The 15818-nt window shown below is 50.1% G+C and overlaps 1 long non-coding RNA gene across 1 annotated transcript; it reads right to left on the bottom strand.

Annotated features, from left to right (window-relative positions):
* Positions 1-4132: 4132 nt before the first annotated feature.
* LOC136303538 (uncharacterized) lies at positions 4133-10801 on the bottom strand. The gene is made up of 3 exons (XR_010724247.1): positions 10725-10801; positions 9964-10106; positions 4133-4272 (listed from the first exon to the last, which is right to left on the bottom strand). It is a non-coding gene; the product is annotated as an uncharacterized lncRNA (long non-coding RNA).
* Between the last annotated feature and the right edge of the window lie 5017 nt (positions 10802-15818).

Genomic DNA, 15818 nt, shown 5'->3' with positions numbered 1-15818 from the left:
ATTTTTTGTCTCTACAAATAATTTGATATTTAGAGCTGATGTGAAAAACACTCCGAATGGAAGGCAAGCTCCCATGTCTCCTTGTGCTGGTAGGAGCAATCATGACTGCCCAGTGCCAGGTAAGAGGCTAATGCATCAAATAATTCTCTTGCCATCTTCCTGTATTTTCAGCAGCATTTCTTTGCCATTGGCTGCAGCTGTCTGCATCAGACAGAATGAGAATCTGCTTAGCTCACTACAAATCAGAGGAAGAAAAATGTTACAAAGTAGTCTATCATTGTGGATGTGTTATGTGTTATCCTGGCTCGTTTTCATTTCAAGACTTGCAAGTAAACAAGTCTTCTCCGAGTATTCTTGGTGTATCTGTTCACTGTCACCTTTCACTGTTAATAAGAACTCCATTGTAACCAGCCTTCCGTTTTCTATGGTCATCATCTTCATCACTATTCTCACTTAAAACTGCACGTCAGTGGTTCCCTTGTCCCCTCACTTTAAGCCTCACACCACACACAGCTTGAGTAAATGCTACACAATTCCAGAACGTTTACTCCCTTTCTCAAAAAATTGCTATCCCACCTTTCCTCCTTCTTATCTTCTTTCTCTTGTGGCCTAATCAAAGAAGCTTTCTAAATCGGTTTCCTCCATTAAACTTTATCCAAAATATTTCATTTAACTGGCTGCAAGAGACATATCTCTTAAAGATAATCAAGCTACAAAGTCTCATGGGGAAACTGCATGTCAGTGAGCAAAAGTAACTGCTTGTTGACTGTACCTACCTTGGAAATTATTTGCTTGAACCTCCTTCAAATAGCAGAAAGCTGGCAAGCTTTAGTTAGCATTTGCAACGCCCCAAGAACACATAATGACTTCACACACAATGTGAGTACGGCATATCCCAGATTCACCTCACTCAGATGACAAGCAATCACCTGGTAATCTGTGGAACAAAATGATTTACAATTCTTAGGAACCCATACTGAGGTACTAGAGGCACATTTCACTGTATTGTCTGACAAGAGGGCAGACAATTCCTCAGAGCTCCTGATTTACATGCCCTTAAGAAAAGGACTGACTCTTTGAAGGTACTTGCTCTCTCATCTTTTTTAAGAGAGCAGTTACTCACAGAATTAACCTTCTTTGCTTGCAGGGCTTACACATGCGTTTCAAACGAGGAGCCAGATCTAGAGGTAAGCCAGGCTAACTAAAACCATGTTAGCTGGAGCATTATGAACATGGGAGGGGAAAGCAAATCATGCTGAAGAAACAGAGCCTGACAGCTTTTTGTCATGGTTATGTGGATGAGAGATTCAGAAGGCAAAATACCAGCGCATTAATACCATCCACAACAAAGTTTTCCCCTCCCTCTGCTCTTCCTGAAAGAAAGAGAGACGAGTCAATAGTGGAACAGTACATTTGGCAGCACAGCAGCGAGAGAGATGGGACCGTTGTGGTCGGAGAAGGAAAAAGGGCAACCCATTAGAAAGATGCTCCCATCACAGATGCTTTTCTCCTGGAAATAGAAGGGAGTCCTTTTGCTCAGCCAGGTCTTTTCCCTGAACTAAAAGAGGATTTCCTTTCTCCGATTACAGCCATTTGCACAGATAATTCATCTGCAGAAATTTACCAATACAGGGGGACCTGGCTGAGGCTTTCAGGGAGCAGAATCGAATACTGTGGGTGTGACAGTGGTCGGAGTCACTGCCACACTCTGCCTGTCAGAGGTAAGTATGACAAAGAAAAAGGAAATGGTGAGAGCTTGTCCATCTAATCATCCACTGTCAGGGCCAGAGTTACTGCACAGAAAATTTGTCTGGGAATAGAAGAGGATAGAAAAGAAAATACCAGTATACACTGTCATGGGCGGGACTAAGTGGGAGTGGGCATGGAGCTGAGAAAGTCTGACAGAATATGTGGAGAGAATGAAACAGAGAAAAAAATTGAAGCGCTACACAAAAAGGCTGTAAGCACATGGCAATAACAGGTGGGTAGGGAAAAACAGAACAGGCTAAAAGAGACTGACAGGAAAATGAAAGGTGTGTATACATTTCCAGCTTCTTGCTTCTGTGAAATCTTAACAGTATTTCCTGGCTTTGGCTTATTCCACAGCCTGCACCAGAAATAAATGCTACAATGGGGGCCAGTGTTCACAGGCATGTTATTCCCCACAGCTCTTCATCTGCCAGTGCCACCAAGGTTTCTCAGGGAAGCAGTGTGAAATAGGTGAGTATACCACATCAACTGCTGTGAACACAGCTATTGGGGTTAGCTGTGCAGTACACAAGGATGAGATACCCAGAAGCTCCTGCTGTAGGCTAGGCTCTCTAGTAAGTTGTCTTTTTTTATTCTAAAGCTAATACTACAAAGAACTTTTAAGCACATCTTGGTTGTTCTAGGTGTCTCTTAATAAAACTCTAAATTTTGTAACTGAAGACCTTCATATACACTTACAGACTGCCTGACAGGGCATTTTCACTGACTTACTAGACAAGACATTTGAGAGCCAAGTTTAAACAGAGCAGAGACTGGGGAAACTGTCAGGGAAAAGAATTGGTATTCTGTCCTTAGATTTTCACATCTTACCTTTTTTTCAGATACTGAAGTTAAATGCTACAAAGACACTGGAGTAACATATAGGGGTATCTGGAGCACGGCAGAGAGTGGAACTGAATGTTTAAATTGGAATAGCAATGGCCTGGTGGACTGGTTCTCTCCACAAACAGAGAAGCTTCTGCAGCACGGAAAGTGCTTCTCTTAGCCTGGGAAGCGAGAAAGCGCCTGTTCTCTGCGCCAAGTGCAGTCAGCGGTTCAACGCTGCAGGCAGGCTGAGAACAGTGCTAGGTGCCGTTTCTGAGCTCTCCACAAGCAGAGAAGCTTCTGCGGCACGGAAAGTGCGTCTCCTAGCCTGGGAAGCGAGAAAGCGCCTGTTCGCCGCGACTAGTAACTAATAACTAGGACTAGTTCCATTGACGCATGCCACACGAGTTTCTTCACCTTACATAGCTTTCATTTCTACTTATGAATGCAATTGACTTTCCCTGCTGTTACTAGTTTTCCTCAGATTTTTAGTCCAGAGGGACTTTTATCCAAAAGGTCCAGGGACAAATAAGCACCAGAGTTTAACTTAACTGTGTTTTCATTCATTTCCACTGTGCTTAAAATTCAAGACTTAAATAAAACTGAAAACACTCCTTCTGCAGTATCCTATACGTAGAATTTGAAAGTTTAAGTAAACTTTAGCATTCCAAGTAACAAGAATTTCCTGTGATCCCCATTTTAATGATGGAGAAGTGAAGCCTCCTCACAATTTCACAGGAGAGCTGGCAAAACCAGGAATGGGTGTCATAATTTCGATCTTTAACCACAGGCATATATTATTTGCTAGATAATATTTTTCTTACGTTGTCTCTGAATTCTGCACATCGTACCGCTCAATGCTGTTCTGATTAGTAAGACGAGCTGCTTTTCAACCTACTTTGTAACTCTATTTGCCTGAGCTCCCTCCTCTTACTGCATTCTTATGGTGCAAATGGTGTAAGTCGTTAACTTTCTATTACTGTATTCTGTCTCAGTTGTGCTTTTGATGATTACTTGCATCGTGCACTGGGAACGTGTGGGCACGAGGAACTGTGTGGTCTCCGTACTATGGCTGCCTCTGCTTACTGACATCTCTTGACAGACAGTTTTTCTGGCTGGAAGCTTTGATTCTCAAATAATATGCTAATAGTTAATTATGCTGTCTTCTGATTGTGATGGAACGTGAACAACTGTATTAATAACTAAAATGGGCTTTTTCTTCTCCATGTGTAGTGGTTTGGAAGCAAAACAAATGAGAGGCTCCAAGTCAGAGATACAATTTAATAGGAAAAAAAAAAGGAAAGAAAGTAAACTAAAATAGATGCAATAATACAAAAGACCACTGACAGAGTCAGAATACAACCTGAGCGGAGTGATGGAAGCAGTCCAGATGAGGTGGTCTTACTGAAGCAGTGATCCTGTAGAAAGGTCTGGTAGCTCGGGTCCTCTGGGAATCCAGTGGGTAAGCGCCCCTCTGGTGTTCAGAGTCTCAGCTGATATCCAGGTTGGAATGTTTGGTTTCTCCCTCTGGGTGGAGCATCTCACAATGGGATGGTGAGTCACGTGATAAGGCCTGATGGGCCCATTAACAGGAGGTAGTCCAGGAGGGGGTTATCTGTGAGCTGTGTAGCAAAGGTGCTGATGGGCCCATTAACAGAAGATAAGCCAGAGTGGAGGAGGCAGGGAGCACTGCCTCACCTGGTTTCAGCAGTTCATGAAGATGGTGATAAAATATACTTCAACGCAGGACAAATTTTTAAAGCCCCAAAATCCCCAAAATTCACCCCAAAAATTCTACCCAAAATCCCCAAAATTCACCCCAAAATTCCCACTAAAATTGGGATTTTCAGAGCCCCAAAATCCCCCCAAAAAACCCCAAAATTCCCACCCCAAATCCCCCCAAAAAACCTCAAAATTCCCACTAAAAATTGGAACTTTTAGAGCCCCCAAATCCCCCAAAATTCACCCAAAATGCCCCAAAAATGACCCCAAAAATTCCCATTAAAAATCGGGATTTCAGAGCCCCAAAGTCCCAGGAAATGACCCCAAAATTCCGACTGAAAAAATGGGATTTTTAGAAGCCCCAAAATCTCCCAAGTTCACCCCAAAATTCCCACCCCAAATTCCCCCAAAACCCCCTAAAATTCCCACTAAAATTGGGATTTTTAGAGCCTCAAAAATCCCAAAAATTCACCCAAAAATTGGAATTTTTAAAATCCCAAAACCCCCAAAATTCCCCCCCAAAAACTGGAATTTTTAGAGCCCCAAAAATCCCCAAAATTCACCCCAGAATTTCCACCCAAAATCCCAGAACATGACCCCAAAATCCCGACTGAAAACTGAGATTTTTTAAGCTTCAAAATCCCCTAAATTCACCCCAAAATTCCCACCTAAAATCCCTCAAAAAACCCCAAAATTCCCACTAAAAATTGGGATTTTTAGTTCCCCAAAATCCAAAAAAATTCACCCCAAAATTTCCCCCCAAAATGCCAAAAATCACCCCAAAATTCCCACTAAAAATAGGAACTTTTAGAGCCCCACAATCCCCCAAAATTCACCCAAAATGCCCCTAAAATGACCCCCAAAATTCCCACTAAAAATCGGGATTTCAGAGCCCCAAAATCCCAGAACATGACCCCAAAATCCCGACTGAAAACTGAGATTTTTTTAAGCCCCAAAATCCCCCAAATTCACCCCAAAATTCCCACCCAAAATCCCCCAAAATTCTCACTAAAATTGAAATTTTTAGAGCCCAAAAATCCCCAAAATTCACCCCAAAATTTCCTGCTGAAAGTGGGAATTTTTAAAGTCCCAAAATCCCCTAAATTCATTTCAAAATTCCCACTAAAAATTGGAACTTTTAGAGCCACAAAATCCCCCAAAATTCACCCAAAATGCCTCAAAAATTACCCCAAAAATTCCCATTAAAAATCGGGATTTCAGAGCCCCAAAATCCCAAAAAATGACCCCAAAATTCTGATTGAAAAATGGGATTTTTGAAGCCCCAAAATTACCCAAATTCACCCCATAATTCCCACCCAAAATCCCCCAAAATTCCCACTAAAATTGAGATTTTTGGAGCCCCCAAATCCCCAAAAATGACCCCAAAATTCCCACTAAAAATTGGAATTTTTAGTTCCCCAAAATCCGCAAAATTCACCCAAAATTTGGAATTTTTGAAGTCCCAAAACCCCCAAAATTCACCCCAAAATTCCCACTAAAAATTTGGCTTTTTAAAGCCCCAAAATCCCCCGAATTCACCCAAAATTCCGACTGAAAATTGGGATTTTTGATGCCCCAAAATCCCCAAAATTCTCCCCAAAAATCCCAAAAAACCCCCAAACCCCCTCCCAGAACAAACCAGTAAAGAAAAACCCCAAACCAGTATAAACCAGTACAAACCAGTCACCCCAAATCCCTTCCCAGTTCATCCCACTTCATCTCAGTGACCCCTAAACCCCCTCCCAGTACAAACCAGTAAGGAAAACCCCCAAACCAGTATAACCCAGTACAAACCAGTATAAACCAGTAACTTCCAGTATCCCCCAGCGCCGGGCCCTGGCCCTGAGCCGCTCCCTGGAGGCCGCTGAGCGTCAAGAGATCCCAGTTCAAACCAGTACGGACAGGTGAGGGCACTGTGACGGGGACTGGGGGGCATTGGTTTATACTGGGATGAACTGGGAGTGGGTTTGGGGGTCACTGGTTTATACTGGGATGAACTAGGAGTGGGTTTGGGGTCACTGGTTTATACTGGGATGAACTGGGAGTGGGTTTGGGGTCACTGGTTTATACTGGGATGAACTGGGAGTGGGTTTGGGGTCACTGGTTTATACTGGGATGGACTGGGAGTGGGCTTGGGGTCACTGGTTTATACTAGGATGAACTGGGAGTGGGTTTGGGGGTTACTGGTTTATACTGGTTTAAACTGGTTTCGGGATTTCTGGGCGTGGTGTTACCTTTGCCCCTCCCCCCACAGGTGAACCGACCACACCCCTCGTCAGGCCACACCCCCTTCCCTTATATGGAGCGACAAGGGCGGGACAAACTGGGCGGGGCCTGGGGGTTACTGGGCTGTACTGGGAGGGAGTGGGAGGGGCCAACGCGGCTCTGACCCCGCCTACCTCGCCGATATGCAAATTTATGTAAATGAGAGCACAAATAAACGCGAATGACGTCACTGACCACCGGGACTGGGAGTTACTGGTTTGTACTGGGAGGGGCCTGGGCGTGGCTCAGACCCCGCCCACCTCACTGTCGTGCCAGCCTTATGTAAATTTATGCAAATGAGAGGTGAAATAAACGCGGGTGACTTCATTTGTACGCCGAGGAGCAAAGCGGCGCCGGGGGAATGATGGGATACACCGAGGCACAGAGCGCCGCAGGGCATGACGGGATACACCGAGGCGCAGAGCGGCGCTGCGGGGCATGACGGGATACACCGAGGCGCAAAGCGGCGCCGTGGGGCATGACGGGATACACCGAGGCACAAAGCAGCGTGGGGCATGATGGGATACACCGAGGCGCAAAGTGGCGCGGGGCATGACGGGATACACCGAGGCGCAAGGCGGCGCGGGGCATGACGGGATACACCGAGGCGCAAAGTGGCACTGCAGGGCATGACGGGATACACCGAGGCGCAAAGCGGCACCGCGGGGCATGACGGGATACACCGAGGCGCAAAGCGCCGCCGCAGGGCATGACGGGATACACCGAGGTGCAAAGCGGCACCGCAGCGCATGACGGGATACACCGAGGCGCAACGCAGAGCGGGGCACGATGGGATACACCGAGGCGCAGATCGGCGCCGCAGGGCACGACGGGATACACCGAGGCGCAAAGCGGCGCCGCAGCGCATTATGGGATACACCGTGGCGCAAAGCGGCGTGGGGCATGACGGGATACACCGAGGCCCCAAATGACCCCAAAATTGTCCCGAATTTCCCCCCCAAAAAATCCGCCCCAAATTTCCCCCCCAAAAATCCCCAAAATTCCCCTCAAATTTCCCCAAAATGTAAAAAAATTCCCAAAATTTCCTCAAAAGTCCCAAATAATCCCCAAATTTTACCAAAATCCCCCCAAAATTTCTTCAAAAATCCCCCAAAATTCTTCAAAATTCCACAAATATCTGCCCCAAAATTGTCCCCAAATCCCCCCAAAATCGACCAAAATTGTCCCGAAATTCCCCCCAAAAACAGCCCACAAAAATTCCCAAAATTTCCTCAAAAATTCCCCAAATTTTACCAAAATCCAAAAAAATTTCCCAAAATTTTGTCAAAAATCCCCCCAAATTCCCCAAAATTATCAAAATTTTTTCAAAAATCCTCCAAATTCTCCCAAATTTCACCAAAATCTAAAAAAAATCCCAAAATTTCTGCAAAAATCACAAAAATCCCCAAAAATTCCCAAAATTTCCCCCCCCAAATCACCCAAAATTTCCCCCGATATGACCCAAAATGGTCCAAAAATTCCCAGGATTTCACCATTCCTTCTTTGAATTCCTCCGAATCCCCCGGATTTCCCCCTAAAATTCCCAAATTATCCCAAAATTCCCCCAAATAACCCCGAAATTTCCAGAAAAAAACCCCAAATTTTCCCCCAAAAGTCCCAAATTTTTTCCCAAATTCCTCCCAAAATCCCCCAAAATTTCCCCCCAAATCCCCTGAATTTTCCCAAAATCCCCAAAATTCCCCCAATTTTTTCCAAATTACCCAAATTTTCCCCCAAATTCTCCCGAATTTCTCAAAAAATTCCCCCAAATTTGCCCCAAAATGACCCCAAATCATCAAAATTCTCCCAAAATTCCTTCAAAACTCTCCAAAATTTCCCCAAATTTTCCCAAAATCCGCCAAATTCTCTCCCTGCAGAGCGCCCACTGGTGGCCCTCGAGGTTGGAAAGTTTTGGGGGAAAAAACCCGAAATTTGGGGTGAAAATTTGAGAATTTGGGGGAAATTTGGGATTTTTGGGGTCGTTTTTAGGGGAATTCTGGGGGGAAAATGGAGGATTTGGAAAATCTGGGAGAATTTTGGGGAAATTTTGGGAGATTTGGGGTGAAAATTGGGAATTTGGGGATTTTGGGGGGAATTTTTAGGTGATTTTGGGGGAAAATCGGGAAAATTTTGGGATTTTTTGATGGTTTGGGGTCGTTTTTAAGGGGATTTTTGGGGAAAATTTGGGGGAAAGCCCCCAAAATTTGGGAAAATTGGGAAAAAAAATGGGAACATTTGGGGGGATTTGAAAGATTTGGGAATTTTTGTGGAAAAATTTGGGGAATTTTGGGGGAATTTTTTGAGGATTCTGTGGGAAACTTTCAGAATATTATAAAAAATTGGGAAAAATTGAGAAAAATGGGGAAAAATTGGGAAAAAATTGGGAAAAATGGGAAAAAATTGGGAAAAATGGGGAAAAATTGGGAAAAAATTGGGAAAAAATTGGGAAAAATGGGGGAAAATGGGGGAAAATTTTGGGATTTTTTTCGAGGAAAAAAATTGGAATTTTTTGGGGGGGAAATTTGGAGTTTTTGGGAAATTTGGGGATTTTTGTGGGAATTTTGAGGGATCCCCGCTCTGCCCCATAGATCCCGAATCCCAAACCCCGCCCCACAGATCCCATCCCCGCCCCACAGATGGCTCCTGCCCCACAGATTGTCCCGCCGCCGTCTCTGCCCCACAGGAGCCGCTGGAGCCGCCCCACAGGATCCGGCGCCCCCCGAGTGACCTCCTGAGCAACCCCTGCCACGGTGAGCCCCACGGCTGAGCCCTGACCCACGGATCTGTGACCCACGGCTGAGCCCTGACCCACAGAGCCCGGACCCACAGAGCCCTGACCCACGGATCTCTGACCCACGGCTGAGCCCGGACCCACAGAGCCCTGACCCATAGAACTGTGACCCACGGCTGTGCCCTGACCCACAGAGCCCTGACCCACGGCTGAGCCCTGACCCACAGAGCCCTGACCCACAGAGCCCTGACCCACGGCTGAGCCCTGACCCACAGAGCCCTGACCCACAGAGCCCTGACCCACAGATCCCGGACCCACAGAGCCCTGACCCACGGATCTGTGACCCACGGCTGAGCCTGGACCCAAAGAGCCCTGACCCACAGAGCTCTGATCCACAGATCCGTGACCCACGGCTGAGCCCTGACCCACAGATCCCTGCCCCACAGATCCCTGCCCCACAGATCCCTGCCCTGCCAGGGGCCGGGGCTCAGGCCTTGGCCTTTTGGATTCATGGAACACATCCAGGTTTGCTCAGCACCAGAGACACCTTTGCCTTGTCTGTCCCCACCTGTCATCAGTGCCTGCAGTGATGGAACCTGGGGACACTTTCTCCATTGGGTCTCTCTGTGTTTCTCATTAAAACTGCAAAAAACTTCAGTGTTTTAATTTACCTTTGAGTTCTTGAGAAGTTTTTGGAACACTCTTTCAGGGACAGAGTTGAATGGAAACACCAAATCCACGGGAGGGTCATTCAAGTCCTTGTGCTGTTTCTGTGCTGCTGAGCTGGGCCGGGCTCCTGGCACAGAGGCAGCTCCTGGCAACAAAGGAAACTTTTAGAAAGACATTTCTCCTGAGGAGAAATCCTCCTTCAGATGGGTCACCTGTATTATTTGAAATGTAGACTCAGAGTGAAAGTTTACAGTGGCATAACAACCTTTTCTGTTCCTTTCTCATTAATTGTTAACCCTCTCCTTTTTGTTTGTTTTGGTTAATTTTGCTTTTAACAGTAGAGAACATCATTCTTACATGGAATAGTAGGTTTTGCACTTAGGCTAATTGATATCTACGCCTACAGAACCCATACCTATGGAATATTAAGTTTTAAATACAATACGTATGTTTCATGAGTAAATAAACACGTTGAAGTGAACAAGTGTCCCCCAGCCCCTCCAGGATCCCCAACTGTTCCCTCAGCGCCCATTCGCCCGCCCCCAAAGCGTCCCCGGATCCCTTGAACGCTCCGACCCCACAGATTCCCCTTAGAGCGACTTCAGGGAATTCATCTCCAATCATCCCCCCTGGCCTCGGAGCCCCTCGTAACACGGTTCTGCGCCTAAAAACTCCTGCCCCGCCCCGCGCCCTAGAGAGCTCGGTTACAGCTCCCCAAGCTCCCCGCAAGTGCTCCCGAGCCGTACACGTTCCCCCCGAGGACCTCAAATCGCGGCTCGGACACAAAAGTGTCCCCAAAGCGCCTTCCCGGAGCCCCAGACGCCCCGTTCGAGCCACTTCCGGGACTACAGCTCCCAGCATGCTCCGCGGCGCACTTGGAGCGCTACTCCAGCCGTGACTCCATCTCCCATCATGCCCCGCGCCCCGCCGACAGCCATTGGAGCTGCGCCTCCACCTCCCGTGATGCTCCGCGGCGCCGTTCAACCCTGTTCTACCCGCGCCTACAACTCCCATCATCCCCCGCGCCCCAGAGAGTCCCCTCAGAGCCCCCCAGGTGCCCGCCCGGACCCCGAAGGGCCCCGGATTCCCCTCCCTGACCTCCAAGTGCCCCCCTGGACCCCGAATTGTCCGACAGAATCCCTAAGTGCCCCTCCAAGTGTCCACCCGCTTCCCAAATGTGTCCTCCAGACCCTCAAGTTCTCTCCAAATTCCCTGCCCCAAATGTGCCCCAGAAATGGCTCCATGAACCCCAAAGTTGCCCCTTTTACCCTGTCTGAGAAAATGCTAAAGAAGATGACAAAAGGACTAAAAATAGAGCAAATCAGCATGAAGAAGAAGAAATCAATAGCCAGTAGTGGTCAATCAATTCATGAAGGGAAGTGTGTTACTTAGAACCAATGACCAATAACTTTCTTCATTGCTAAAAATATATTGATTTTTTAATGTCAATATAAAAATTAGGTAATAAAATATAGAAAAATGTTATTATAAAACTGAAAAATAAATTTCTAATTTTATTATTTACATGTTTCTTTTTATTAAAAAATGCTGAATTTTCTTTTATGTTTTGGGAGCGCAGTCCAAGGTGGGTGATGTCACACGTGGTGAGGTTGGGTGAGAAGCAGGTTGTCCAAACAGGGTCAGCCTGCAAGGGGCTCATTCTTCGCTGTGCTCAGAACTCCTAAGGAGACATTCAGCACCAAGATCACCTAAAGAACGCTTCAGTCAACTCTTCAATGAAATGAAAAATAAAAAAAATACTCCTGCAATTGAAAAACCAAAAATCACGAGGTGCGCTTTGATATCTTCCTCCTTAAGAGAATTCCGAACTGATTCCAAGCAGCTGCACAAGCCATGGAGACTTGAAGACAACTGAAGGAAGACAAAGAGCTCCGCAGGGATTTCGGTGGATTTTTATCAGGTGGATTTGGGGCTGAGTCCAGGAGCCCCGAGGAACAGACCCCTGAGGAAGACCACTGGTGACCGGCTGCCAGCTGGATGCAGCGCCATTCCCCACCACCCTCTGCCTTTGCCTCCCCAGCAAAGAGTGCTCCTGTCCAAGCCGTGGGCCGCCAGCTTTCCCAGGAGTGTGCTGTGGGAGACAGTGTCAAAGGCCTTGCTGAAGTCCCAACAGACAACATCCAAAGCCTCTCCCACATCCACCACGCAGGTCACCTGTTCATAGAAGAGGCAGGTTGGTCAAACAACACCTGCCCCTCCTAAACCCGTGCTGGCTGGCTCTGATCCCCGGGCCGTCCTGTAGGTGCTGCATGATGACACTCAATATAAACTGCTCCGTGACCTTACCGGGTACTGAGGTCAGGCTAACTGGCCTCTAATTACCAGTTCCTCCTTCCCACCCTTTTTGTGAATGGCTGTCACACTGGCCAGTTTCCGGTCCTCCGGATCCTCACCAGTGAGCCAGGACTGTTGGTAAATGACGGAGAGCGGCTTCACAAGCTCATCTGCCAGCTCCCTCATCACCCTGTGGTGGATCCCACTTGGGCCCATAGATCTGTGAACATCCATTTGGCTCAGCAGTTCTCTGGCTGCCTCCTCCTGGATAACAGGGGCACCATTCTATTCCCTGACACCATCTACCAGCCCAGGAGGGCAGCTGTCCTGAGGACAAGCCATATTCCCACTAAAGACTGAGGCAAAGAAGGCATTAAGCACTTCTGCCATCTCCTCATCTGCAGTTCCTAAGTTCCCTCCCACATCCAGCAGAGAATAAAGGTCGGTTTTTAGCCTTCCTTTTGCCGTTAATATATTTGTAAAACCATTTTTTATTTTCCTTCACAAACTTGCTGCCGTTGGTAGGACATTTAGTGACAGAAGCTGCAGCTTGTTCTCCAGGAAGGGTTCTTGGAAAGAGCAGACAGGACTGTGGAGAAGATTCTGGGAAAGCTGAAACAGCTTTTAAAAAATGAAACAAAAATGGAAAGAACCAATCCAAGATGGTTTTCTCTATTTATTTCTATGCTCCCCTTTTCCATTTTGCACTACTTCTCCATCTCATTAACTACAAATGGATGTCACCTCTAAGATCCATGACTTGGCAAGTTTTAGACGCTGTAAAATACCATGAGCTACACACAATTTGCCTACCCCCGTTTTTCTTGGAAAGCAATGCTGGAGACGCAAGTGCAGTGCTTGGGCCAGGTACGAATTCTGCATTCAAGGAATGTTCTCTGACAGTGTGTGACCCTCAGCAGGGACAATGCATAGCAGCAGCCAAGGGGATTGCTCTGCCACAGTGCAGGAGTCAAGGCTCTGGGTCTTGGCTCAACAGGGCAAAGTTCCCGTGTTTGGAAGGCTCAGGGGCTGCCCCCGGGGTGCGCGGGGCTCGGCGTGGCGCTGAGCGGGCGACGGACAAACGGCCCCGGGGAGAAACGGCCCCGGGGCTTCAGTTGCAGCGGCAGCAGCGGCAGCAGCGGCAGCAGCGGCAGCAGCGGCAGCAGCGGCAGCAGCGGCAGCAGCGGCAGCAGCGGCAGCAGCAGCAGCAGCAAAAAAAAAAAAAAAGCTCCTCTTGCGACTCCCTCCTGCTTCTCCTCTCCCTCTCCTGCAGTCCCACACCCGCTCCCAGTCTCCCTGTCCCGGTGTCCCCCTCCTCTCCCAGTGTCCCTCTCCCCTGCAGGGCCGGGCCATGCCCCCGGCCCGCCCCCGGCCCCGGGCGGGGCTGCCCCGTCCCCGCCCCCGGGCCTCCCACCGCGCTCTCGCCTCCGCCCGCCTCTGGCTGTCCTGGCGATGGCGGTGCTGGGCGGGGATCGGTGCCTGGGCCAGGGACAGTATCGCCGCGCTTTGCCTCCGCCTGTTCCGAGCCCGGCCCCGGCCCCTCCCGGGCCCCGCGGACACACGCGGCGCGGCCGCTCCCGCCGCCTGCGCTGCGCCTTCCCCGGCCCGAGCTCCGCCGCTGGCCAGCGCGGCCGCCGGCCCCGAGCCGCCAGTGTCGCCTTCCCAGGAGCGAACGCCTGGGGATGCCCGGCCTGGGGTGGTTGAGGGGCGCTCAGGGGCCGTTCCTGGCCCCAGGCCGAGCGCTGACAGCCGCGTCTCTCCGGCAGGGAAGGCGCAGCGGGGCCTCCAGGAGCTGTACCGGCTGGGTTCGCTGCTGGGGCGCGGCGGCTTCGGAACTGTCTTCGCGGCGACGCGGCTTTCGGATGGCGCCCCGGTGAGCGGCGGGCGCAGGAGGAGGGGGTGCAGGAGGAGGAGGAGAAGGGCGGAGGAGGAGGAAGAGGATGGGGCTGGGCAGGGCGGGCGGTGAGCTCAGCCCGCTGCTCCCCTTGCCTTGCAGGTGGCCATCAAAAGGGTGCCACGGAACCGCGTCCGGCACTGGGGAGAGCTGGTGAGTGAGCGGGGGCCAGCGGGAGAAGCCGGGCCGTGCCGGGCGGGGACGAGCCGAGGCCCGGCAGGGTGGAATCCGCCAGGACGCCTCGAGGGAGAGCGGGCGTGCGGCCACTGGAGGGTGCAGAACATCCCGGGCAGGGTGAGCGCTTCCCCACCCCTGGCAGGGCCTCAGCCCCACTGACGGCATCGTGGTCCTCCCACAGCCCAACGGCACCAGCGCACCGCTGGAGATCGTGCTGCTGGACAGGGTCTCCACTGGCTTCCCTGGTGTGGTCCAGCTGCTGGAGTGGGTGGAGCTCTCCAACGACATCGTGATGGTGCTGGAGCGCCCGGAGCGGTGTCAGGACCTCCAGCATTTCATTCGGGCACGGAGGTTCCTGTCCGAGGAGGTGGCGCGGGAGCTGTTCCGCCAGGTCCTGGAAGCCGTGCGGCACTGCACCAGCTGCGGGGTCCTGCACAGGGACATCAAACCCCAGAACATCTTGGTTGACCTGGCTACCAGGCAGGCCAAATTGATTGACTTTGGCTGTGGCACCTACCTGCAAAAGACAGCATACACTCAGTTTGCAGGTGAGCCCACGCAGGGGTGTGCTCCCGGTCCCAGCATCTCATGGCCCAGCCTGGGTGTGGCAGCAGGGACTCTCCCTTTTGCTGCCAGACACGGCACTGAGTCTTCAGCCAAGTGGCTTTTGAGCAGGGGTGTGTGGGGGGCCAGCTTCCAGCCCTGCTGGCAGCCTTTGCCAGCCACTCTGCCCAGGACTGGCGCTGGGGTTGGGGCAGGCAGCTCGACAAAAACACCTGTGGGTGAGAGTAGCAGAGAAGCGGGGGCTAGAAGCAGTGCAGCAGCCAGTTTGATGTGCAGGCAAGAATGGGCTTGGGCTGCTCTGCCTGCCTTATTTGCCCTGGCTTCATAATGTTTTTTGGGGCAATGCAGGCAGGGAGGATGAGGGCATGGTTTTTCCCCGGCGCTGGGTGGGTTTTTCCTTTGGATGTCATGGCCAGGCCTTGCCACGGCTTCCGCTGCCCCCTTCCGACACTAGTAGCTTTTTTTCCAACCCTGAGTTTGTAAACAAGTCACTGGTGCTGGTGAGAGAGCAGCAGGTCACCCCACGTGCCACTGGTGCAGCCCCCGCATGCCCAGGGATGCTGGGGCCAGGCTCTGGGAGCAGCAGCATCCCCCTGATGAACTCCATCTGTATTCCATAGGAACACCATCCTACAGCCCCCCGGAATGGACCCACTGTGGCTGGTACTATGGCGAGCCAGCTACCATCTGGTCCCTGGGCATCCTGCTGCACCAGATGGTCTGTGGAAGACACCCTTTCAGGAGGGGTCAGAAGATCAGCTGGGGCCATCAGCTCTCCCTGCCACAACGGCTCTCTCAAGGTGGATGCTCATCTCTGGGCACGGGGGGAATACCAGTGCTGGGAAACAGCAGTTGGCTTGTGAGCATCCTGCTTTGGCAGCTGCTGAGGAGGTGGCACGTCCTGCTCTCCTGATCTCCTCCAAAACA

This window comes from Chamaea fasciata, unplaced genomic scaffold (assembly GCF_029207755.1).
Source record: "Chamaea fasciata isolate MVZ Bird 193981 ecotype frontalis unplaced genomic scaffold, bChaFas1.0.hap1 SCAF_36, whole genome shotgun sequence".
NCBI lineage: Eukaryota > Metazoa > Chordata > Aves > Passeriformes > Sylviidae > Chamaea > Chamaea fasciata.
Note: the sequence above shows the minus strand (reverse complement) of the source record. Positions and strands in the feature narration are given on the sequence as shown.